The following is a 27,474-nucleotide window of genomic DNA, read 5'->3' as shown; positions in this document are numbered from 1 at the left end:
TTCAGTTAAAAAAACAAAGACGACAACTGATAAAAGAACTTTAAAAGGAGCTTCTGAACACCCTTTCTACACTTTTGAACGAGCTTTAAACCGGTCTGGAATGCTGGGTTTTCTTCAGCTCTGTACATAAACATTGATTGCTTTTCCAGTATAATAGCTACAAACAAATAAATACAGACAATGAAAGGTATGTGAAAGCTTAAAACTTGTGAAATTCAAATACTGTGCAGAAACATAAAAGAAGCTGAATGGGTAGTATTTCTTTAGATGTATTTATATGAGTGTGTTTGCATGAAGGTAAAGTATAAGCTCTAATGATGAGTATTATTTGGATGAGCCGTGCTACATTTCTGCCCCTTACTTGGGTGAATACAGTGAAGGTTTCAGTGCAAATATTTGCATTTAAATTTACCTTTCCAGGGATATTCCTGCAGATGTTTTTACAGATATTGCAAAACAACTAATTTGCTAGAATATCCATGAAAAGCAAAAATAAGAAGCGTAATTAAGGTTTGGGAGTAATTTCCTTCTGATCAATATGCATGAAATAGTATATATTTGAACAAAAATATATGCATTGCACAAAGATAAAAGCAACACTGAAATTACAAAGATTAAGAAATTAAAATGATGCATAAGGATTTTCCAAGGATTTTCCAATTATTTGCACTGGTTTATCTTGTGATAAAAATAACAAAAGGAGCTCTCTTTCCATTGGCTTCCTTTTACCTTTTGATGATCTTGCTGTCTGTTAAGACCTTTTCCCCTAAAGAACGGCTTTTTTTTTTTTTTTTAATTATGAGTACAAAATTGGCAGATGATCCTTCAGCTTACAAACACAAAACATATTGTGACCATAGAAAAAGAAAAAAACATAAAACAGAAAGCAACTAAAATGCAAGAAGACATCTAGGGGGTTTTGTTTTAAAACTTAATAACAAAATAACAAACACTGTTATCTTAGGCTGTCTAGTGTCTGGGAGTCCCAAGAGCCTTTTGGCTGAGGAGGAAATACAGCGAACTTTAACTCATCAATTACTGACCATCGCAGCTTCAGAGTTTAAAAACCTTTTCATACAGTTGTTTTTACTAGTATACTGTTCCTTCTTCAGCTCTAGATGAAACGGTATAAAGGGATTGAAGGTGAGATTGAATTTCAGTAACACAGTCTCTGTATTTCTTGAATACCTTTAGGTTCTCTTTCCTTTGTTCTCTTGTGTTCTTTTGTTTCTGCAGCACTGGTACTTCCTCGCACTGCCAGTGTTCCAGGACAGAAGGCTGTAAAGAGGAAAAAGAAAAAGGCAAGGAGCTAACTGAAGGTTTTTAAATCTCTATATATGTATTACTCATAAGCATCTTCAGTGTTCTGCTTTTTGCCTTTGATTTAAATATATATTTATAAGGTACTTATGTATATAAGTCACTTATGTAAGTCTATGCTAAAGAACTGCAACACAATTATTTCAACATTCGCTTGGAAGAGTGCTCATTTCGCTTTATTATTGAAAACTGTTACTATTGCTATTTGGAACAGCAGTGCAGAAAAATACCTACAGGGGGTGATGACCAAGTTACTGCTTCAGGTTATTACCTAGTATGGAGCAGTTGCATAAATCACACAAATGATCAGCTAAGTGCAGAGACTTGCGTAAATAAATCTATGGAGTTGTATAATATGTAGAGCATAACACCATGTAACTGAATTTTGCTCTTCTGTCTTGTGATTTGGTTTATTTATTGCTCGGGATCTGGCAGGGGTTTGAGCCGGCAGGAGTTTCTGCTTCCAGGGGCAGCGGTTGTTCAGGCTGTTGTTCATCTGCTGTCCATCATCACTTCAGAGACGAAGGCTCTTATCTTTGTACTTGACCTCTTGCTAAGTATCTTGTTAAAGCGAGGAGCAGAAGGTAGAGTCAACAAGCTAAACTAGAACAATATTTCAAGAATATTATGATTATATCAAAACCAGCTGATCTATGGATAATGATGCAATTAGCGAGTGTTGTTCTATATTTCTATCCTGCATTTAGCTATTTACAGATAGTCTTCCTTGTAGTCCTAGTAGCAACTTTGGTACAGTTTAGGTCAGTAACAGCACAAATTGTAAGCAGTAATCCACCCCATGCTCTCCGTGTGACAGGATAAATTGAGGTTCTCTGAATAACACCACTGGAAGATGTGGCCTCTGACCTGAGCAGCTTATTATCATGGAAGTATGTGATGATCTAAATTAGGACGTAAATAAAAATGGCATTTCCATTCTATTTTGGGGACGAGCAATAAATCATCTAGGGTCTTACAAAGTTTCTTAATTCTACTGAAATACAACGATCTTCATAATGTTGCTTGTTAACATCCCTCCAGGCCTGTAGTTTTCTTCTTAAGAATTTATTACTTTTCTGTGACTTCAGAATTAGAGGAAAAATAGTAATTTGCTTTTAAATGTCAAATCCCCTACTCACAAATTTTTAATTTTAATTCAGGGTGACTATGCATACAGCCTGAAGAGCCTTTATGTAGAATTGCACTGAACAGTGCTGTGAAGGCCACATTTGGAATATTGCAGGTACAACATGACTGGAAAGGGTTAGGAGGAAAAAAACCCATCCAAGATTTTTGAACACAAAGGTACAACCAGCGTGTCAAGACGTTTTCACTCCACAGATTACTGGGTGCCTGAGTACACACTGGAGAAATATCACTTCCAACTCGCTTTTCGCTTCTCTTTTTCTAAGCATTCCTTTTCAGAGACTGAAAGTGGGTTACATAGACTAGGGTCTAATTTAGTGTGGCCTCTCTCAGAAGGAATTCTGCTGTGTACCCAAGGTGGTCGGGGGCTGTAGCATATGATGTGTGAAGAGCGGCTGAAGAAGCTGATTTTGTTTTGCCTAAAGAAGGCAAGACTATAGGGGCTTCTTACTGCAATCTTTAACTCTCTGTAGGTATTTGCACAGAAGCTGGAGCCAGATTCTCCTCGGTGACGCACAGTGAAAGGTAATGGACACAAGCTGCAGCAAGGGCAATTCTAATTAAATGCAAGAAAATAATTTTTCTCAGCATTCCCATTTGCAGGTGATCGTGCTATTCAGAGGCGCGTCACCCCTTTGACATATTGCCTGCTCCAGGCTTTTCAGCAGTCACGTCCCTGTGGGAACAGGACTTCACTGGCCAACCATTTCGGCAGAGCTGGAGCAAGTCATTTTGCTGTGACAGATACCGTTTGGGCTTACTCCAGGTATACACAGTAGAATTCAAAAAGGTACAGAGAAGGATAACAGCAGCTAAATTCATCCAAAGGCATTGCAAAGGTCATGCATTACTTATGCAAGGGCTTTCCAGGGAAGGAGATATCCAGGGAAGAATCGTGCAATTTGCAGTAAAGGTGAACAGGAAATGACTTCTCTTTATTTCTCTTAATATCAGGCTGGGGGACTTAAATCAATGAAAACTTTGTTGGTAAAAAGAATGTCTTCACAGAATGCATAGTTAAATTCTAGAGTTCATTGCAAGATGTTGTGGTTGCTGTGGTATAAAAGATCCCAAGAACCGAACAGCTACATTGATGAAAGATCTATGAAATACTATTAAATGCAAGGAAATAGATGCAACTTCTGGTTTAGGGAGATCCTCGTGTGTAGACTCCCAAAATTTGGTAGGATACCAAGAGAAAAAACCCATCATGTACTTGCACTATTCCTAAACTTGTTCCTAAACTCTTCTCCTAAGCACTTGATAGTAGACACAGTCAGAGACTCCATAGCAAGCTAAATGGACTTTTGCTCTGATCCATGCCATAAGAAATATTATTCTTATCTTCAAAATCATTAGAGAAAAAAGTAGAAAAGTTTTGATTGGAGTAACATAGAATAAACAATTATCTATTGTAATCCTAGTTTTGGCTATAAAATATAGATGAAGATCTTGTCTGTAATGTTTTTGGATAGATAAATGTTGTGGGATCTTCAACTTTGGAGGTACGGGCTAGAGAACAAATGCTAAGAATATGGTAAGGCCTGGATATTTGTGTGCGTGCTGGCCAGCAAATTTAGTTAGTTAGGCTGTGAACTTGCAAAAGGTGACATTAATTAAAATGAGTTTTGATAAGAAGTGGGGCGTTTGAGAGAATCTGGCTGTAAAAAAACAGCTTTGTGGGAAAAAAGCTACAAACTGATTTATTTTTAATTAAATGGAAAAAATAAGTAGGCCTGTTATTCAGATCTGGTTTTGCAAAGGGCAGATTTTTATACACAGAAGTACTAAGACAGTTAAAAGGGTAAATTAAATATAGAGAGAGGTGGAAGTAAAATACCATAAAGTTCTCTATGTAGATTGAGATGCTATTTTATAGTTGATATAACAGGTGAAGAAAACACTTGATACCATCTTTCTGAAATTCAGCTCTGGAGAGACTAATAGTTAAACTACAAATGACAGGAATTGATGGAGTTACTGGAGGATGGATAAAAACTATCCAAAAGGGAAAGAGCAACAGGCAGCCCTGCAATATTTGGTAGCACATTAGTTACTAGCAATGTTCCTAAAAGAACTTGGTGATGAAATTTAATATTGTCAATAATGGCCCTGGTAGAAATACAGTAAAAAAGCTGATTGTATGTGTTGATAATATAGATCTGTAAGCATTGTCAATACAGGGTAGGGTATTGCGTAAAAAACACTTGTTAGGAGTAGATTAGTAGAAATGGGATGAAATTCAATAATAGATATTATAAGGTGACACATCCAGGTACTGGTATCAAACCTCTGTTGAAAGCTACAAGTTTGCAAAGAACTGAGGTAGAAATGCACTTGGCTGTCCTAAATAATAGCAGGATTATAAATTAGTGAAGTCATTTAGCCACAAAATGAGATGACTGTGTTGAAAAGGTAACTCCAGTAGAAATAGAGATGTTCCTGTTACAAGACACTGGTGATGCTCATCTGGAATATTCACTTAGTTTTGATTAGTTACATCCAAGAACAATAAATTCAGACTAAAACAATTACACAAAATCTCTGCTGGGTGACTAAGGAAAGCAGGGGGCTTACCTTCTGCAAAGAGCTTGTTATCTGAGGCTAAACAAGTGAAAAGGGCATGTGGTTATCAAGATATCCAGTAGGAGGATAAAAACTGGAAGAAGAATTACCATTTAGGCTAAAAGCCAATGTTTGTACAAGAACAAAAAGGGAGAAAACAATTATAAATAAACTTGGGCTGGAAATGAGGCAAAAGGCCCAGTCTACTGGAACAATATATCTTGGGGCTATCTTTAAAGGAGGGGGGGGGGCAGAAAAAAGGAGTTATTTTAAGCTAAGGCTGTGAACAGTTTTGAAAGTGAACACATTAAATGCTACCTGTAATAACAAAGAACTAAATTTTGTGATCCAGGAGGTTCATTCTAATTTTGTAACACTCTGAGCTAGGAAATGATAGGAATTTCTAGCCCTTTTTCTGTTTATTTTAGAGCATATATTTAAATTGGAGGTACTCCTGCAAAAGTAACAATGCCTATCTCAAACTGATGTACTTTGCATATGAAATCTTTCTGCACAGAACAATGCAAAATTAGATCATATTAAAATTGCCTGTTTTCAGTGGTTATAATATTACTGAAATCTTAATGCAACAATGAAAATAGGTTGTCTAGACTTGTGTGTTTATTTTCTTCCTGAATTATTTTGCCATCTTACTCCTTTGAATTAAGAAGCTCCCACTATAAGTTAAATAAAGGAACTTTTAAAGGGCCAACTCAGCATTAAGGCAAATCCCTTGATGTACAAAGTACCACATAGTTGCGTGTGCTGAGTTACTGGTGCAGTTCGTGGGGGAGCACATGAGGTAACTGAAACTTTGCAGTAGAATTCCGTTTTTATGAAGATGGAAATACTGCCTTTTCATATGTATTGGAGAAGGTAGTGAAAGCCTTACAAAATATTGGAGTGATCAATATTGTGGGTAATATGAAGTTAGAGAAGAATATGCAGGTCTCTCCCTTTTTTTTTCTTGTTTCCATGCCCTCTGGCTTGTAGGCCAAGATGACACAGTTTTCTACAACCATATCTATAATAAAATGTATTTGTTATACATTATAATAATAGTCAAAATGAAAAACTGGTTATAAATCAAAAAGAAATGGGAAATGCATTATTTTGTACTAGATTATATTCTTGTTTTTTAATATGATACATGGTTCAGACTTTATATTTGTATGAAAAGTAAATCATAGGCATAGGATTGTCTCCTAGAAACATTTTAACCAGTTAAGGTAATAAAGAAATACAGAACAACAGTAGAATCTACTTTATTCTCTTATTCAGGCAATACGGAAAAAGTGGTTGCTGAAATAATTTGTTACATTTAAAGAAAAAGAAAAATTATTTCAGATACATCTTTTATATGTTAAAAAAAAAAAAGAGCAGTGAAAGCAATTCTAAGATCACAATGAAGCAATGACAGTACAAAGAACATAAAGAATGTACGCTTAAAAATTAAATGAGCTCCTGGACTTTCCAGGTTTTCATTTTTAAAATTATTGAACACATTTTTGGAAAATATGGTCTGATCCTCATCCAAACTTTTTGTGTGTCTCCTTTCTGTTTCTGAGAGCATGAGGATCTCAAGAATGTATTTGCACTATGTTAAAAGGAATAATAATTGTGTAATTCAGGAAAGATCCAAATGTAAACCTAATTATGACAATTTATCATTTTATTTCCCATTGGTTAACAGGTTCTTCCAGCAGAAGTCATATATTTGAAGTGCCAGGTGAGGGTCTATCTTGAAATTTTTGACACCTGGGAGGCATAAACACACATTTATACTAAATCAATATTACACCATCTTTATTAAAATTTTGGTGGTGACAATTTGTATTTTGAAGTCTTCCCTGTTTGTATTGCAGTAAAGGTTTGACACCGCAGTGCTACAGACTTTGCTCACAAACGTGCCTGGGCACATACAGAAGCGCAGGAGCCCTCATCGCCTCTACTGCTGCTCTGAGATGGTGAATGCCATCACCATGATCCCAAACCAGGATAAATCACTGCAGCCTTGTGCCTAATTTAGGACATTCTTTCTGAGCAGCAGAGGTTTAATCCAAAACCTGCCCTAATCCTCATCCTTCAGTGCCTTCTCGGTGTTGAAACACCTCTTTTCCAGAGCTGACTTCCCAGTGGCCACAGGTGGAGACCCTGTGCCTCTACCCACTGTGCTGGTGGCCCAACCTTCACGCTTCGGTTTTCCCAAGAAAGGATACAGGCAGTTTGTCATCCATCCCTATTCAACAAACTGTTAAAAGTACATACAGCTCTATCTCAGGTTTCCCTTAAACAAAGCCAGTTTACTGGACAGTTAATTTAAAACTGAAAGCAGAACAAAAGCTTTTTCTATTTTCTATGATATTCTAGCTTTTCCCACTTCTTTCCTCCCCCTCCGCCCTTAAAAAGCACGAGATTTGTTCTTCTCTTGCCTGCAGTCTTTCCAGAGCCCCTTGACTGCCTTCAGAACTTCGGCTCCCTCGAAGACGTTTGGTTTCCCCTCTTTCTGAGCAGCACGTACCAGACCCGTGAGGTCCTTAAATACCTGGCTGGGAGTCTGAAACGCAGGTCCTCGGTAAACCTGCTCAACCATCAGCTCGTGCCGAGTCTTTCCTCGCCTACGCGGGACTCGCTGCCACGACACCCTACCCTAAGCTTCTGCTCGTTGAGTTCTCGCGGGGCTGAAGCTCCTGTCGCTACGCGCGCCGTCCCGAGTCATTAAGGTGCTGAAGTGCTCCGTTCTCAGCCCTCAGGAGATGGGCACGCTTGAGCTTGCGTTCCTATGGAGACTTACTCCCTTTCCCATTCTTAAAATGCATTGGGAGGATCCAGCCTTGCACAAAACATAAATCAAGAAAAAGAGGTTTAATTTTTTTTTTTTGGTGTTTGGGTTTTTTGGGGGGGTCTAACAATCTGTTATTGTGGGTTTGGGCTTAAATCTAGCCTCTTAATTTAAGACTGCCCTCAGACTGCACAGGGGCTACATTTTAAGGCGTGCTTCTCATACTCGCCTCTTGACAATATTCTGCTGAGAGCGGTGGAGATTTAGTTTAGTCTTCCCTGGGACCCAAGCTGTTATGAGTCAGGGGAATTCCCCTGACACTGGAGCAATTCACATTACGTCTGACAACTTTCATCGTCTTTCGTGCTGCTTTATCTCATCTTTATTGAAGATGACAGTTTTGTTGTTTTTATTTAATTCTCTCCTGTATTCACAGAGAAGAGCTTATTTGTGTGGAACTTTTTTTTTTTTTCCTGGCTGGACCGATTTATTTTGTAAAGAAAAAAAATCATTTTTAAACAATCTAATATATGACTATAAGGATTTTTCTTTTTAAATAACTCAGAGTTCTGGCCTACAATAGCTAACTGCTTAACTATTCCATTTTGAACTCAGACACCAGATATGCCTCATATGAGGAAAGGATCTTGATTAGATTTATCTCGAGTGTGGGATAGATGAGGCTAGATGTGGAAAAAATGTTTTCCTCCTCTTGTCACTAGTGTTCCCGAGTAAGTTTTTTGTTTCTTTGTTCTATAATATGAATCTGGTGAAGAAAGCTGTTTTGTTTTCATTTTCTTTTAGGGAAAAATGTATGTTCAAATAAATGCTTATAAGGTATCCCTTAATGTAGAAGACACATACACTCAAACAATTAATCCAGGAAAAGATTTATCAGATCTATGAAAAAGATCTCACATTCTTCTATAATTATAGAAAAAAAGTATGAAATAGATTGGATACAGGCAGCCATAGTCCTGCAAAATATTTTATTAAGGTCTTAGCAGCAATTATACTTAAAAGTAATACAGTGTACCATGACATTGATGATACGGTAAAAAAGTAACAGGCAAAAGCAACTCTCAAATCTGTTGAGTCATTTTTGCTCCCAAAATATCATTGCAGTGAAATTCAAAACTAATATGAAGAAAAAACCCATGGGGGAGTAAGGACGAGGGGAAATTATACATATATACACATATATATTATATATGTACATGCAATATTTATATGCACACACATTTATTATTATATATTAATATATCATATTTTATATTGTGCAATAGATATATATACACATTTCTAATATATATGTATATAAAAGTTTTCTGGCTGTTTTGTCACATTATTATTCATACATTGTATTGAGTTTCTTAGGAGAGTCTGTGCCTCTCTGTGTTACTTTTTCATAGCTCTGTTAAATTACCTTTTTCTCCCTTTTCTACATTCTTTTCTTTTAAGGCAAAAAGTACATTGGACCAGATCCTGTAGGAGGAGTTTTTGAAATTTCCAGAAAGACTTCTACTGGCCACATGGACAAGCTAGCATATGACTAAAGTAGGAAATTAAGTGTGAGGAAAGTTATGGATTTTTTTTGCAATGTACTAGCTGCACCCCAATAATTGCTTGTGCCCATGTTTTCATTCCATGGTAAAGGAAAGGAATGTAACACTGTGCTGAAGGTGGCGGTTTCCAATCAAATAATGCGTTGCAGACTCTTAACCTGTCTTTTTCTTGCAATGAGAGAATGAGAGCCATGTAACCTGTCCTAAGTTTTGTTACAGTATTTCTCAATAAGCCATGTTACTCAAATTAGTAATAAAATAAACCATAAAAAAAATCATTGTAGTATTTGAGGAGAGTAAGTATTGTGCAAGACATGACTTTGATTAAATGGATTTTTGTACAGCTAATGTAGATTTTTCACTGTCCTCCCTATTCAAATAGCATTTCCGAAAAAGATTTCTTGAGCCATAATCGCAGCTGTTCTCACAGATACCTCATTTTTTACTGTGTAAACAAACTGAAAACATTGGAAATGGAAATTGTATTTCTATTTACACTTTGGTTGCTCTTTTATTCCTCTTGAGTAATTACAATTGGAAATAATACCATCCAGATAGAAGCACTCCTTTAATGATAGGAATTTTCACATATATTTTGAGGTAACTTGTGTAAGCGTATCACACAAAAAGACAAGTGAAATCAGATGAGGAAGCAAATTGTGTGGGATCTGGAGCAAAAGGACTTGAAGAAGAGGAGGTCCTGATGTTAAATGTCCTGTTTCATAATTCTCACACGCATATAAACTGTTCTGCTGTTAAATCACACTGTTTGTTTGGATTTTTAAATCTCTAATGAGTTGAAAACTCATTACACATGAAAACACATTATTCCCAGAGAAGCTCATGTGGGTTTATAACAATCTGACTATGCAAATACTTGTAAGTCAGCAATGAATTCATTTAACTTTAAAATAACCTCCTGCTTGAAGATTAAATTTGGCATGAGATTTTTAAAATATTTGTATTTTTAATATATACGGAAGATAAGGTGATGGAGGGAATATAATTTTGACAAGCCTAATAACAAATTCTGTAGGCCTAAGCTTCAGTGAGTGGGATCTTCGATGACAGCAATATATAATATTGTAATACCTTTAATACTATTATACATAGTTTTCTGTGTATGTACAGGTACATCTCAGAAATGAATCCTTCTAATAGACTGAGAATCTAAGGAATACTTTCCAAAGAGAACTGAAAGATGACTTCTGAAAATATGTTGATTCATAATTTGTTACAGGTAGCCTGTTAATAATTAATGCTGCTAATACTACATATTTCAGAACAGTATGCAAAAAGTTAAACTCTTCAGAGTATCTTTATAACCCCTATGTTTATTTGACCTTACCGGAGATTCAACTTTTATTCTGCATTTGTAGAGGTCAGCACTTCTGGTTGTATACCAGACCATTTTTATAGTAGGTCTATAAGATCTCAGGTTGTCAGAATAAACACCAGACTTCTTTTGGATCATCAGAAGCAAACACTGAAGATGTGGCCTTCGGTTTTCTTCCTTTTTGCACTTCTATATGACCAAAATAAGAATTTGTAGCTTTTAAGGTCAAATATGTTAAAAAGTTAGTATGAAATACTGCACTCCATGAAAATTTTTGGTGGAATCTTTTCCGGTAGACTTATCCTTGATATGCTGGCTAGTGAACTAAATGAAGCCCAAATTATCTTTTTTATGCTGAGCAAACCTGAATTCCATGTGCATATTGTGAATGTAACGTGCATTGAAGACTTTAATACTTATACAAAAAATTAACTTTTTATGACTTTTGCCTTCAGTGAATTTTAGGAGATAGAATTTTTCTACTCACAATGGACTTAAGGAACAATTTATGAAATTCCAAAGAAAACTCTACTTTGTCTCTATTGTTGTCAGTAATCATTAGTCAAATGTTAGCTTGTGAAACTTATAAGCCTTCAAATATTTTGGCTACATCCATGTTTTATTTTTTCTTTCATTTTTCCATATTCCATAATTCTTTTATGTAAGTTTAGAAAAGGGTATATAATCCTGTCTACTTGTAGAGAAGCTCTCTGATATACTCATAGTATCTTACTGCCTGCCAGTATTGCTTTAAACAATCTGACAAACAATAATTACATCAGTTATCCTTTCCTTTTCAGGACAAGCAACACAGTCAAGAAGCTTGCTATAGAATTACTGCTCTTCGTTTTTTACGTCAAAGAAGATGGTATGTTTATAAAAAAAAAATTGTGATTGTATAAGTGAGTCTTGTCTTCAGATCAGGTCCTATCTCCTAGAGGAATTTACCCCTGGGTTTCGGGTCCGCTGACAAGTATATTCCCTTAATTGAGTAGACTGAGAACCTGCCTTACCCTGTGACAGTTCTCTTGTGCCACAGGAGCAGAGTTACTTGCCCTGAATGGCAGATAGGCTATAGAAAAAGAATGATGAACCCTTGCATGTTCTTGATGTTTTTTGTTTGTTTTGTTTTGGTTTTTTTTAATGGGAAGCTGGTATGGGAGGTAGATGGTAGATCTGATCTGTGTTGAACCTGCAAAGCAATGTGCTGGTGAGATGTGTGTAAGCAATGAGATTTTCTAGTCTAACTGTACCAGCCAGGTGTCATTTGAGAAGTGATGAAAGCCTGCAGTCCACCTGAATGAGGCAAAATTTGGTGGCTAAACAATATTGCCAGTGACTCTGAGTATTAGTGCCAACAGTCGTCTAAACTTCTGTTTAAGAGGTCTTCCTCAGCCTTCTGTACAAAGAAAGGACATACACCTACGTGCGCAGCTGCCGTGCTTGTAACCTGTCCCGTCATGCCGTGCGATAGTGCGCAGTTGGACGTGTTCAGGCACACGAGTCCCTCCACGCATCCGAGGGCACGCTCAAGTCTGAGCTTGCAGATCCATTTTGCTGCCTCTCTGGACCTGATTTGTGAGAATAGGACTGCACTGGTAACCAAAGCCTATTAAAATGGCAATGGGAACCTTTCAAAATTATTTCCTTTGCTAACCATGTTGCTTCTTTACTGCCAAGTCCAGTTTTAGATCAACGCTTTTCATTTCTTCACTGGCTGTATCAGGTCAGCACATTTTCTTTCTTGATGGTAGTGATGTAGGTGTATATCTCAGTGAACAGGAGCTGTGGATGTATTCTAAAGGCAGGTTGTAAAATATTCTGTTTGGAACCCAAGGCACTGACGTTCTACTGGACAACTGCTGTTGTACAACAAGTGGTAGATGATACACTTAGGAAAATGAATGAATAAAAATAAGTCATCTCAATTGTAACAAATATTCCCATTGTACACCACAAAGTTGGTTTAGATTGTTTAAAAATTACTCCTGTGCTTCAGAAAATTTATTATTAACATGATAGTTAGTTATATCAAGGGACATAGGAAAATTATTTGTGATATTCCTAAGAGTCACATTTGGAGCGATTTGACAGTAGAATAGGTAACAAATATTCTTCAGTAAAGCATTGTTGAAAAAGACAATTTATAGAGTTTTATTGTGTTTTGCTCAAATGAACTTCTGATGGTTCAATTAATTTTGTGGGATGTCAACACAGGACTCTCACTGGGATAGGGAAAAGCTGCCAGGATTTTTGGTGGATGTGCAACAGGCTCAGAAAAGCTGCATTGCTGGGAGCAGCGTGGCCACCAATCTTGTAATGACCTGGTAATTGACCTTGGGAATAACCCCATAAATGACCTTGAAATGTGATCTTCTTAGGAGATTTGCTAATTCTCTTAGCAGTGAAGTAGCCAACAACATACAACGAGGAGAGTCAGGGCCAAAATCTTCCAATTTACTGGAAAGTACTTTCAAAAATTAAACAAATTCTGTTAAAGCAGAATCCTGATTTTTCAGGGGGTTTATGTCTTTATTACAAATAGCATGTGTGAATATCTTTTACCTTCACTGAAAGATATCATTTAGTCATAAATCTGAATTCTAAAGGTGCTTTAGCTGAAACATAGTTTGAAGGCACACATGCTAGGTTCTCAGTGCTATTCAGTAAAACACAACTGCAGTATCTCACATGATATCTTGGTAATGTCAAGCCTGTCTTCTCCTTGCAGATGAAAATACTTGTTGTCTTTGTAACAGGTTCACTAGTTTGGGTTACATTCTTTCTTCAGAAGAAACCCAAAAGCAGAAAGTCGGAGTTTCAAAGTTACACTGATTTGGGCCATTGGCAAGATTTACTTAGTAATCAATTTTAAGTATGCTGTGAAAATAAATACAGTGATGCATTATGGTGCAAATCTGAAAAAAAAAATAAAATTAGTCAATTGTGTAACTGGTAAGAGTTAAGAAATATTTGGAAAAAAATTCCATTTCAGCAACTCAGGGTTAAATGGGTAAACAAGTTCCTATCTGTGAATATAGGTAACAGACTGATGCAGCACTTCCCTTTTTGTCCTGTCTGTGCTTATGCTGTTTTGATTTCAATAGTCACATGAAATAATGGCTCAGTTTCTTCTGAGGTAAACCCATGGTATCCTGAAATACTTTGGAAGTAATGAGTCAGAGGGAAAGATAGTGGCATTTACCAGTATTTAATTATCCTTCTCTTCCTTCTCTGAAAATCAGTGTTGTTATTATGTTTATTTACAAGTATTCAATTTTTGTAATACAAGCCTGATACTTCTTTTCCGTGAAAATTAGTGGTTTATGTGCAAATATAGGAAGGTACTAAGGTACTATCATTGACTACCACTAAAAAAAAAAATCAGAGAAAGACTTTCTAATTTTTTACATTAAAAATATATTTATTATTTGGTCCAAACAAAGTTTTAATTACTATTACAACCTAACAGAATTAAAAGAATACCCCAGAAAAATTGCTGAATGAAAAAAATAGCTAAAGTGTTAACATTAAGGATGATTTATTAATTCCCACTGCAAAAAGCAAACCAATATTTTCTGCAGTAGAGGATTTTGCATTAAAAAAATGCAGTCAAGAATGCAGTAAACCTTATTCCCATTACAGTCTTGAAAACTGAAAAATATTGGAGGCTATTATCTGTGTATAACTAAGTCCTAGGAAGACCTTCCAATTTTGATGAGACCATAGAAAAAGAAGAATAATGAATCTCTGTTTTTGCTTTCTGGTTTCTAATTTACTGCTTTGCACAACCTTACCTCATGCACTTTCAGGACTGTGCTCAGTTTTCATTAACAAGCTATAAGCAGTAGCAAAACAACTGAAAGGAAGAAAAAAGCCCTGATGCAGTACCAGAAATCAACCTTTAGTTTAATGGAGGGTCTGGAACATACTAACTTTACTGACTCTTACTTATTAGAGATATAGAGTTCAGCTAAGTGCTGTTAAGGGTGTATAATTTTAATTTTTCTATTAATAATTTTTGAACAAGACTGAAGTTAGCTTTTAATGCTATAAGTTTTTTAATTGCTGCACTTAGGCAAGACCTGCTATAGGTTGTGGAGAAATAAACTTTGGTCTTCTCTTATTTGCAGGAGATAGGATGAATTCTTGTTCTGACATCCTGTAATCTCTGTTGGAAGACCTCTGTGAACTGGACATTCATAAAATGTCATAGAAGTAATAACTAAGATTTGGGGGTTTCTTTGTGTGTGTTCAAATTTATTTGGATTTATTTAGACTTCTCCCTTTTTTTAATAGTAAAGTAGTTGTTCTTAGGAGGTGTGTGTAGTTTACTTGTCTTTGTGTTGCATCCCTTAACGCTGTGTAGGTGAGGAGTGAACCCTCCCTGCCCTGCTCCCCGTAGTCCCAACTCCCAAACTATTTTCAGGAAATATTTTTAGCAGACCAGCTGGCACTGCTTTTTTTTTGGCATGGCCTGCCTTTTTTCTCTCTCTCTCTCTCTTTTTTTTTTTAAGCTATGTATTTGTACTAATGTGGGGGACAAAATTACCTGGTGCTTACCATCAAAATGCCTCTTTGTGTGCCACTGTGTGATAACTGAGAGCAGACCCTGAGAGCAGGGTGTAGCCATACATAGTGCATATAGATGACATTTGTACGAGAGAAGCTGGCTCATACTGCACTTTTACAGGAACTTATTGCATGACAGTATTTGTTTTGATTCAGCTCCCAACAGATGCGCAATCCCAAGTTTTGCAGAAGAGGTTCTTTTCTTTTTTGATAAATATTTATCTTCTAAGTCACTATGGACCATGTATATCTACCCTCTTTGAGTAGAAATTCAGAAATCATAGAACATTAGTTTCATTCTTCAGAAGGTTTTGCTACATGAATTTGAAAAATATCCTTTCTTTGGCTGTTCTCATCCTAGTACAACTTTTGGATAGAGCATTTCATTATATTTTTTTGTAAGTAGATCCAAATCTTACTTGAGCAAATACACCACTTCATTTTCAGATCTTGCTTTTTCTACAGATTCTGCATGTGGTATCCTTCATTTAATTCTGCCTCTGTCTTAAATGTTCTAGTCTGATTTTTCTTCCAGAAATACTTTTCAAAATTTTTGAACTTTTATTTATTATAATATATTTGGTTGTTGGGCATAGAAGAGATTAAATATATCAAACATCAACAGTCATCCAGCTGGATTTCTACTCTGTTCTGTGTATTCTATACAGTTTTAAAACTTTTGCATCAAGTCTAAAGTCTATTGATTACCATTGACTCAAACTAATAATTTTCATGTAAAAGAGACAGTGAATTTGGTAGACTTTTGAGATAAGGTGAACGTCCTGCACAGGCTGTTAAATCAAACAATGCACTTGATATTGATGTTAAACAGAATTAGAACATAGTATTTACATTTATGATAAAGCATTTCCTAATGTTCTGGTAACAGAACCTGTGCACTCACTGAAATATTGATCTGAAGTTTTAACTGAAAAGCAACCCTGAAATTAATACCAGTAGCAGTAACTGTGCATGTCATCTGCTTAGTTTTTGTGGTATGTACATATGGCAGGTCTGTCATACTGATCCAAAAAGTGCAGATAAAATTTAGGCAACTTTCTCAATGCCATCCACTGTATACCTAGTCTTGCTAGAAATCTAAATTACCTGATTATTCCTGGCATTGTTCCATGTGCTTTTAACCATGACAAGTATTATATACAAGGTAATCATTTTTCTTAGGGAAACAAAATACGTTCTTTTTAAAATCTTAATTAATGATGAGAGGCCAGCAGGTATAGTTTTCTGATATCAGAAGATAACGTTCAAACCAAAAAAAGTTGAAATGAGTTGATGAATTCAGTGTTCCACATTCACCTGGCGTGAAGCATATGAACACAAATCCTCAGTAAAGTGCCCAAAGATGTTAAATATTGCTCAGACACTAGTTTGAGACACTAACTTTGAGGCCATGTTCCAAGGATTGTGTCTGCCTACAAGGTATAAAAGGAGCAAATCTCCAATTTCTCCCAGTCTCAGCTGGGTAGAGAGCCAGGCTCTTTTGATGACTTGCTCTGCTCTAATGCCATGGCCAACATGTGGACATCCTCACTCAAGCTATTCTCTAACCTGTCATGGCCTTTTTCCCTTTCACCAACAAACTTAAATTTCAGCCCTGCAAGATTTAAAATGTTAGGACCTGCAAAGAGAGGGAACAGAAGGGATACAAAAAAAAAGTCTGCCTTTCCTGACAGCATTGTTCTACTTGTCCTGCAAGAAAGTATTAGTTGAATCATGGTGAGTCGGTTGGTGAGTACACTCACTTACCACAAAGTAGACCAATGTTTGCTTCCAAGGAAAGCTTCAGTATTTCATATTAAGCAATCATTGGAGCAGGGACTAGAAATCATATTTGACTCATACCTCTCAATGAGGAATCCATTAATGCAGTGCATGAATACCAAATTGTGTTAACACTGTTTGGATAAATGAGTTTCTAAGAAATTTCAAGGGAAAATGATATTACAAATACTACTCCATTTCTCTAAACTTTACATTCTAAAGGACTTGGGAATTTATCTGATTCTTAGAAGGGTCCTTGGGGAGTGTGTATTTTAGTGAATGACAAATTAGGCCTGCAATAAACACAAAAATAGTAGCCTGCAAATAGTTCTAATGAGAGCTAATTCTTGTAGGCCACAATTTAAGAAGGTATGTAGGAACCCTCATTAACTAAGCATGTAAACAGTTATATTAACTTCAGGAAGTTTAAAGATATGCTCAATAGAGGGAACATACTGAGCTTGGGACATCCAAGAAATACAGTACAAAATTGCAGGCAGGCTGAAAATTATAATTTCAAGTTGTTGTTTCTAAGATTCCAGTTTGCTTTCTATGTTTTATTGAATTTTTAAAGTGAAACTCCCCAAAATTCCAAAACCTTTACTGGAACTGTAGAAGGAAGTTTCAGATGACATTCACTTCAATTTGATAATTTGAATTCAATTGATTTTCTTTTGTTTGTCAAAAGCTTTTTGATGGTCTCAAAATAACGTCTAGTACTCTGCAAACATAATCTGTAGTTTGCCAACAAAAAGAGTGTCAGTTCCCATTGCATTACTACATTGGTGCGACCTTTTATTTTTTTCTGAACACAGTTGATCATCTCTATGAATTTAATAATTAAAATCACTGAAAAACAGATGTCCACGTGTACTTCCACAGATTTGATTATGTCTTTTTGCACATCTTAGGTGTATTTATTTTACGATAATTATGGTAATTTAAAAAAAAAAAAAGAACAAAAAATTTGGTTGGAACTCTCTACTCAGCGTGACTTCTCAGATGAACAGGTTTTTTTCAGGAATACTTAAATAGCCACGTTTGCGGTCATGAAGGATACGTGCGCTACGCAGAGTGGTAGGAAGTATTCTGTAAGGACTCCCGAGACATTAACCAGTGCGGTCCTTCCTCCGAAAGCCGAAGTAATCTATGAGCCGCTGACAGCAGTTTTCCCCAGTCCGTGCTTAAAAAACACTCAGCCGTGGGGTTGCGCGTCCTCCCTGGGTCACCCGTGGCGGTGCTGAACGGCCTTTACCCGCGGGTCAACCACGAGGAGAAGCCGCCCGCCGCGCTTCACCTCACGGCTCCGCGTCGGGGCAGGCCGGCGGCTGGCCTCCCGCCGTCCCTGGGGTCTGAGGAAAGGAGGAAGGCGCCGGCGGGCGGGAAGCGGACGGCTCTTGGGGGGCAGCCCCGGGGGAGGCCGGGGGCGAGGAGACGAGCCCCGGGACTCTCGGCCTGCGGCACCGGGCCGAGCCCTCAGCCCCGCGTGGGGTGAGGCGGCGGCGGCCGCCCCGGCGGGTCTCGGCCCCGCTGGGGATATGGCCAGAACTGCGGCGTGGAAGTCGCCCAGGCCGGCGGCCGATGATGCTTCGGATTGATAATTTCGTTTGCCGGGACTTCAGCGCTTCCAGGGCGTCGAGTCTCTGACAGGAGACGGTGTTGTGCTTGCGTACGGTGACCCTCCGGTTAGGTGAGCAGACTGACAACAGAGCTGAGACCCTTTTGCATCACGTGTTAATTATGCAGTAGATGGCGGTTTCTTTCTCATTCTAGAGAACGAAGGACGAATTTTGCTTCTCCAAGTTTTGAAGTAAAAACGGGTTTTAAACTTCTGGTCTTAAACACTGTACTTTACTAAATACACCTACAAAAATCCTAATTTTGGGGTGCTGGTGTTTTATTTTTCCTTTTATTTTCTATGTATTTCACCTTCTTCCTACCTGCTGCTCCCCTCTGTAAATGTTGATGACTGGATGTGTTGGGAAAAGAAGTAATCGCATGAAATAGGAGGGATTTCATCAGAATTGTACCTCACGATCTTCTTCAAAAAAATCCTATGCTGCAAATTAATAATACTTTTTAAAAGCTGAGAATATATGTTTTATCCGAACACTATTTTAATCTAATTTAAAACGCATCACATGGACTCCATTCTCTTAGACATATAAAAGATACATGGTGTTTATGAGGAGAGCTGCACTCTGACATAATCATTTTTGGTTAGCAAAATGACACAAAAGGAATCATAGAAACCAGCACAGATGAGGGGAAGAGAAAGGCTTTAAACCATCTTTTCACATTCAAATGCTGGCTTATGGAATATTATGAGAACAGAATAAAAGAAGGTGGGATAGAAATACGAAGGAAGAGATATAAGGAAAATTCTTTTCGGGATTTTGACTAATTATTACCAAAACCAAATCACTTAAATATCGTTAAAAAAACCCAAAACTGCTTTACTGATTATTTGTTCATTTTGTAAGGAAGGACATTAATTATTATTCTTGACATTGCTAAATTCTTCTCTCTTGTGCTCACTGGTCTTTATTAAGCTTTTTCACAAAACGTGACATTTCTTTTGTAATAATAAATGTTTCAAAATGAAAAAAACATTACAGTTCTTTTGTTTGTTTGTTTTCCAGGAGAAGAAAATTTAATTAAGATTTTTTTTTTTTTTAAAAAGCGCTTAAGGATTATTGAAGACCAAAGGCAATATGATTATAGGAAACAAAGAATTTGTAAGCTTAAAGATTCTTCTTTGTTTTTTTCATTTAGGTGTTACTGTAAGAGACTATACAGAGGAATAGATGGATGAAGTCACCTGCCAAGGCTGAGTCAAAGGTAGATCGCAAACCTCTGTTTCTGTGCTAATTAATGCTTTATTTTTTCTCCTTCAAAAATATTTCATTTTTTAATGACCATTACCTAAGCATTACAATTTGAGCCTCTTCTTACAAAATTTTATTGAAATTCAATTAATATTTAATTAAATATTGAACAATTTAATATTTCTTATTAGCCTGCAGCTAGTTTTTATACTGGTTTATAATTTGGTTATTGGGTCTGGCTGTAAATGAAATTAAGGCTCTGTTTCACTCAGAAAAAATAAAAAAAAACACAGCCATTTTCTTAGTATAAAGCCATTAGTAGTAAGCAGTAGTACTATTATTTCAAATATGATAGTAATTTTCTTTCAGGAAGTTGTCTAGAAGCTGTGTTAGCATGATCCCATTACTGTCAATGTGAGAGAACAGATATTTTTAGAGAATGGAGAACAGAGCGACTGCAGAAATTGAAGAATGTCTAATGGTTTCCCCCTTAAAGAACAGATTTCTTCATATAGGACAACTGAAATGAAAGCAGAGCTTTCATGTGAAAATTAATCCAAATCATTTAGATGGGATGACTTATATTTTGAACATACATACAGACATACCACAGCTACATTGCTTATGCACAAGCAGTTACACAGTCAAGTGTATATATGTGAATATATGTTAGGTATAACAGCATGGCAACAGGCAAGTTAAAAATGCCTAAATGAAATACAGGTTTCATTATTTGCAGAAGTTAATTAAAATCTTGGCAAGATTTTTTCTTTCATGTTCTATACCTAATTGTTTTTAAAAATGGATACTTTTGATAAACTTCCTAGAATTGTGTCTGACATCTTTAAAGACGCAGTTAGTTTAGTCAGTACCTTGTTCTCTGTTCTAAAAGTTACATTGTCTTTGTTGTTTAAACACAAAGCATGTCCGTATTGTCACTTCCAAGGTCAATTTTAGCTCATCTGAGAATTAAAACATTTTGAATTCTAGGACAAGTAGGACTTTCATGTCTGACTCTACAGGAGGACCACCCTTACCTTATATTTTATCCACCTATACGCACTTCTGTTCATATATTGTTATTAGGTTGCAAAGGGATGCTCTTAAAATTTAGGGAATATCAGAAATAAACTTGCCTCTGCAATATTACACCAGCCCCCTTGTGTACCTATCAGTTTTTAATTAAATTTTTAAACTTTAATCCAAAGATGTGCTTACAATTAACTTTACAAATATTTATTTACACTTATTATCATTCACTCAGACATAAAAAGATGGAGGTGAAACAGAAGGTGAAATAGAAGGTGCAATTGGCTGAGTTAGAATTTGCCTGGGATGTTCAAGTTAACTCCCACACTTATTTCATACTTTAACCATATACTTTAACTATTCCTCTAGAACATTATTCCATTTGTAAAGAGCTTGAGGCTAAACAAGCACTAATTCAAGAAAGCAAACCTTAGCATATATATAATTCTCTGGAGTAAAAGCTTTTCTCCTATTGAAGTGTAATCCAGTTATATATAAATATATATGTTTGCATATTTATGAGTGTGTGTGTATGTGTGTTTGTGAACTGCAAAAATAGATACAGAAACTTTTTTAAGAACAAAGAAGGGAGTAGTTTATATGAATCATGGCAAACTAAGACTTAAACATTGGCACTGTTTTTATTGGAAGTTGTAAGAGACGCCAACAGATTATGCCTGGCCAATTGAAAGGAAAGAAGCAGCTTTATTTTTGACTGTCGTGTGTCTTGAAACACTGTCTGAATTGACAAAGTTTCAGTTAACTCAGGCAGAACAGACTAATGTGTTTGAATACGATAGATTTCGAAAACACAGGGAGTACTGACTTTATGTGGGAAGGTTTTGGTAGTGGGGGGGGCTGCAGGGGTGGTGTCTGTGAGAAGATGCCAGAAGCTGCCCCCATCTTGGACAGAGCCAGCTCCAGCCGGCTCCAAGGTGGACCTGCTGCTGGCCAAAGCTGCACCAATCAGTGATGATGGTGACACCTCTGATAACATATTTAAGAAAGGGTAAAAACCACTGTACAACAGCAACTGAGAGAAAGGAGTGAGAATATGTGAGAGAAACAACCCTGCAGACCCTCAGGTCAGTGCAGAAGGAGGGGAGGGAGATGCTCCAGGCACTGGAGCAGAGATTCCCCCGCAGCCCGCAGGGAAGACCACGGTGAGGCAGGCTGTCCCCCTGCAGCCCGTGGAGGTCCACGGTAGAGCAGATACCAACTCACCACCCCTTTATACACAAAATCGTCACAGAGGCGTACTTTCTCCTGGTTTTGTTATTCTTGAGAGCTGGCACTGCAGGCAAGTTTAGAGAGGGGTTGATTACTGGAAGATTTGGAATTAATCTCTAAAATAAAAAAAAAAAAATAGAAGTTTTCAAACCATGGAAATCATAATGAATGAATGAAAGCAGGAGAGACAGCAGTCTGATCTACTGATATATTAAAAAATTAAACCAATAGAAGCTGGAGGATGCACATTCCTCCTAAAGGAGCATATGAAATATGTACATTGGTGAGTAACAAATTCAAAGTGTTATACTGTAATGCAAAAGAAAAGAGCTGCTGTTACTGGACTGGCCATGCACCAAAGTTTGTGCTATTGTCAGGAGGATATCCTCACCAAGGGTTCAGAGGTCAAGAACAATTAAGTAGTTTAAAAATGTCTCCCAGAGAACAGAGAAGCCCTTAATAGAGAACAAAAAGGAGCTGGAAGAAATTAACACAGGACATGTATATGCAGATCACAGCGCAGCTGAAATCACCACCAAGGTGTCTGCCCTAATTGGCAAGGAGACTGTCCATGGGAATGACAGATTGTACTTGGAAATTTTTACTCAGTTTTGTTGCTTAACTCAGCGTCTTGAGAATGCTGTTGAGCAGTGTTTCCCCACGGACATGCAAGGCAGATAAAGACTCTGAGAAAATGAAAACTTACAAAAGTTCAAATTCTCAGTCAGTACAAAAGTACAAAATTTAGTTCTCCAGAGAAGGATACAGTTCTATTCTAAAGAAGTAAGATCAAATTTAGAGGTTTAGGTATTTTGAGCACTACTGAAAATTGAAAGAATAATTAATTCCAAGATATTTATTACTGTACTTTGAAACCTGCACTGAAAATGGGTGTATCTATGCTGGAAAACCTGGCCTTTGAGAAAATGGAAAAGAACAGGCCTGATACATCTTCCTTACTTTTTGCTTGTTAGGATTTAGTCATATTACTCTTACTCTGTTTCAGTAGCTCCAAATACATAAAGATGTATATAATCAGTTTGAACAGAGAACTTGATGCATATAAGAAAATTTCAGGTCTTTAACTAAGACTGGATAAAACTGATTATAAACCACTTGCTGCTGCTGTTAAAAATGGGATAGAAAATGAATGTAGGTTGCAGACACAATCTTTACAAAATCTGCAAAAATTATAATGTTAATTTTTACAGCAGCATGTTTTAACCTAAATCAAAGAGTATAGCCAGTTATCAGATGAAATAGGACATGAACTGTCCAATCTGCTGCTCAATTTAAGATACTCTGGAGAATGATTGAAACGATCAGAACAGGTTGAATAGGATGGCATGCTTCCAGCCCCTAACACCAAATAATCCTAGAATAACAGAATGACTGAGGTTGGAAGGGATCTCTGGAGATCATCTAGTCCACCCCCCCTCCTCAGGGTCAGTTAGAGCAGGTTGCCCAGGACCATGCCCAGTCTGGTTCTGAGTATCTCCAAGGATGGAGACTCCACAACCTCTCTGGCAACCTGCTGCAGTGTTTGACCACCCTCACAGTGGAAAAATTTCTCCTTTTGTTGAAGTGGAAATACCAGTATCTCACTTTGTACCCTTTAACTGAGCACCATGACTAAAAGTGTGACTTCATCATCTTCCCCCCACGGCCCTCCACCAATATTTGTGCACATTGGTAAGATCCTCTTGAGCCTTTTCTTCCCCAGGCTGAACAGGCCCAGCTCTCTGAGACTCTCTTCATATATCAGATGCTCCAATCCTTTAATTATCTTCATGGCCCTGCATGGGACTCAATCCAACAAGTCTATGTCTCTTGTACTGGGGAACCCAAAACTGGATGCCACGCTCCAAGTATGGCCTCACCAGTGCCGAGCCTCACCTCCCTTGACTTTCTGGCAATACTTTGCCTAATGCAGCCCAGGAGGCTTTTGGCATTCTTTCCTGCAAGGGTGCATTGCTGGCTCATGTCCAACTTCTTGTTCACCAGGACACCCTCAGCCTTCTCTGCAAAGCTGCTTTCTAGCTAGTTCGCCCCCAGCTTGTACTGCTGTCTGGTATTATTCCTCCCCAGATGCAGGATTTGGCATTTTCTCTTGTTGAACTTCATGAGGTTCCTGTTGGCCCATTTCTCCAGCTTGTCCAGTTCCCTCTGGATGGCAGCACAACATTCTGGTGTATCAGCCACTGCTCCCAGTTTTGTACCAGCAAACTTGCTGAGGGTACGCTCTGCCCCATTGTCCAGGTCATTAATGAAGGCGTTAAACAGAATTTGTCCCAGTATTGGCTCCTGGGGTGCACCACTAGTGATTTGCCTCCAACTGTATTTCATGCTGCTGATCCCATACCTTTGAGCCCAGCAGTTTAGCTGCTTTTCAGGCCACATCACTGTACATTTGCCTAGCCCATACTTCATCAGTTTGTCATTAATGGTACTACAGGAGAGTGTCAAAAGCCTTAATGAACTCAAGGTAAACAACATCCACTGTTCTCTCCACATCTACCAAGTCAGTCATCTCATTGTAGAAGACTACCAGGCAGGTAAAGCATGATTTCCCCTTCATAAATCTGTACTGAATACTCCCCATCCTCATCCTTCATGTGCCTGGAAATGGTTTCCAGGAGGATTTACCTCCATCATGCTCCCAGGCAGGGACCGAAGAGAGGCTGACCAGCCTACAGTTCCCTGAGTCCCCCTTCTTGTCCCTCCTGAAGTAACATTTGCTTTCTTCCAGTCTTCAGGAACCTCTCCCAGTTGCCATGACCTTTCAAAGATAACGGAGAGTGGCCTCACAGTAACATCTGCCAGCTCCACAGGACTCACGGGTGCATCCTGTCAGGCCCCATGGACTTAAGTATGTGCAGTTTGTTTTAAGTGCTCGCTAAACTATTGTTCCTCCACCAAGGGTAAGTTGTCTTTGCTCCTGATTTTCTTACTTGTCTCAGGGAGCTGGCATTACTGAAGGTTGGTCTAACTAGTAAAGACCAAGCTGAAGAAGACATTGCATACCTCAGCCTTTTCTATGTCCTATGTCACTGGGTGTCCCACTCTTTTCAGCCGTGGGCCTGTGTTTTTCCTTGTCTTACTTTTGCTGCTTATCTATCTGTAGAAGGCTTTCATGTTGCTCTTCGTGTCCCTTATCAGATTCAGCTCCTGCTGGACATTTCCTAACACCATCCCTGCACACAAGACAGTGTCTTTATATTCCTTCTGTGTGACCTGACCCTGCTTCCACTTCTTGTATGTTTCCTTTTTAAGTTTGGATTTTTTAAGGAGCTCCTTGCTTATCTATGAAGGGCTCCTGCCACCCTTGCTTGATTTCTTACTCATCAGAGTGGACCATTCTTGAGCTTGTAGGAGGTGATCCCTGAAAATCACCTAGCTCTTCTGGAACCCTCTTTGCTGCAGGACTGTATCCAATAGGAGTCTTCCAGGTAGATCCCTGTGCATGCCAGAAGAATGCAAAAGTTCTCTGAAGTGGTTTGCTTGACAGCCTCCAGATTCTAATTCGTAAATTATTTGAGAAAAACTGGCCTTCCCTGCACCCCAGTTAATACCATACTGCCCTAAGCATTCTTTGGTGGTGGTGGTGGAAAGTGGTTACAAGCTTGTACAGTCTTTCCACATGCCATGTTCCTATTTCTATCCCACCCACCCCCCAGTACTATATTCATCCCTAAAAACAGCATTATTGAGGAAACTTTGTGCTTTTTATATACACCAACCTGTGAGTAAACAAAGCAAATATGTATAAACAGGTTTGCATTCACCAGACAAATTATTCATTAGCTTATTTTCCTTCTACTGGGTAAACAGTAGATAATGTGTATCATTTCTGGGTTTTTTTCAGCTGTGGTATATTCACAGGGGTCTATTTGTTGAAAGATGTGGGCATGATTTAAGCAGTTTACAGTGAAATATGGATTTAGATATTTAGCTGTTAGTCCTTATAACCCAGTGACATAGGCTGGTGGAAAAAAAATAATCAGACTAATAAAATGTGTACTGAAAATGAATGCAGTCAGACACTGATCCATATTTAGCATGGTTGCTATGGAATAGCCCAGATTAACATGCTATCAACTGCTGACATGTTGTTCAAGAAGAACTGTGAATTAGAAAAAATAAAAATGGACGGATAAGACTTCAAAAAAACCTATGTAAATATTGTATTTCAGAAGAATGGTGCAGATGATACATATGGTAAGAGTCAATGATTGCCACTGTGAAACATTAAGGGAGTTGTTACACATCCACCCTAGTTGGACACATGATGGAAAGGAGTCATTGACATGTTTTATATGTTCAATTGGTGAGGATAAGGAACGTTTATTCTGCACTTTGTCCTGGAAACATCAATTTAAGACATGCAAGCCCCAGGACATGGTACTGTTAGAACAAATGACCTTGTTGATTCTAGGCAATACTCCTAACCAAAGGAGTTTTTCAAGTCCAAATGGCAGAATAAGGTATCTCAGAGGATAACTGAACAATTTTCAGAAGTACTTAAAGCTCTGCATTACGTAAGTGCTCATTATTGTTGGTACTATGCTAGCCTTGCAAGCGAAGATACACTACTGGAAAGTAAAGCAGCTTAGCTTTGGAGACAGGATGTCTGGGACAGGGCTGCAGACATTGGTGTTTTGTTAAAAAGTTGTGATTGTCAGAGAGGAGGTAAATGAAGCTGAACTTTGTCAAATTTAACTAAGCCCAACAGCTCCCTCCTTCCCATGTGATAGATATTTGGGTTTGGTTGCAGGTGTGTTACAGTGGGCCAGCCCTGCGAACGATTGCTGGTACAAGGACTGTGAGACCTTCTCAGCAATGTGTTTTTGTAGATAAATATGCACTTCCATATTGTCTGTGTTAAAATTTAATTCCTGGTATGAAAAATTAATGGTGTATGTTGTATTATTCATTAGGAAAAAGATTTGCCTGACAATTGTTTCTTTTTAAGTAGGTGATCCATAATGTAAAGAAAATGTCATAAGAATATAGTGACTGCACAATCTGAGCATACATTGTTTGGTCTTTTGGTCATATGTTGGATTTTGGTCATATATTGCCTATTGCTTGCAAAACTCAAATAAGCTGTATTTCACATGATTACTGGGAGGGAAGAGGCCAACTTTTATACTGTTAGATCTTTATATGATGTTCTTTCCTCTTTTGGTTTAAATTATATAGGTATATCATGCATAAACCAGAAACATTTAAACTCCTTGGACATCTCAGACACGTCACTGGAGCTTACACATTAGAAATACCATGCCCCCCCGCCCCCCAAAACCCTGCTTATACAGT

The 27,474-nt window shown here is 37.7% G+C and overlaps 1 long non-coding RNA gene across 2 annotated transcripts; it reads left to right on the top strand.

Moving 5' to 3' along the window:
• Positions 1 to 7,963: 7,963 nt before the first annotated feature.
• On the top strand, positions 7,964 to 19,891 carry LOC138682498 (uncharacterized). 2 transcript variants are annotated; one of them, XR_011322599.1, is made up of 4 exons: positions 7,964 to 9,463; positions 10,510 to 10,618; positions 11,515 to 11,582; positions 19,844 to 19,891. It is a non-coding gene; the product is annotated as an uncharacterized lncRNA (long non-coding RNA). The 2 variants fall into 2 exon arrangements; XR_011322600.1 differs by lacking the exon at positions 19,844 to 19,891 and adding an exon at positions 14,848 to 18,050.
• Positions 19,892 to 27,474: the final 7,583 nt, after the last annotated feature.

The sequence above is a fragment of the Haliaeetus albicilla genome, chromosome 28 (genome assembly GCF_947461875.1).
Source record: "Haliaeetus albicilla chromosome 28, bHalAlb1.1, whole genome shotgun sequence".
Classification (NCBI taxonomy): Eukaryota; Metazoa; Chordata; class Aves; order Accipitriformes; family Accipitridae; genus Haliaeetus; species Haliaeetus albicilla.
The sequence above is the reverse complement of the archived record's forward strand: the minus strand, read 5'-3'. Positions and strand labels throughout refer to the sequence as shown.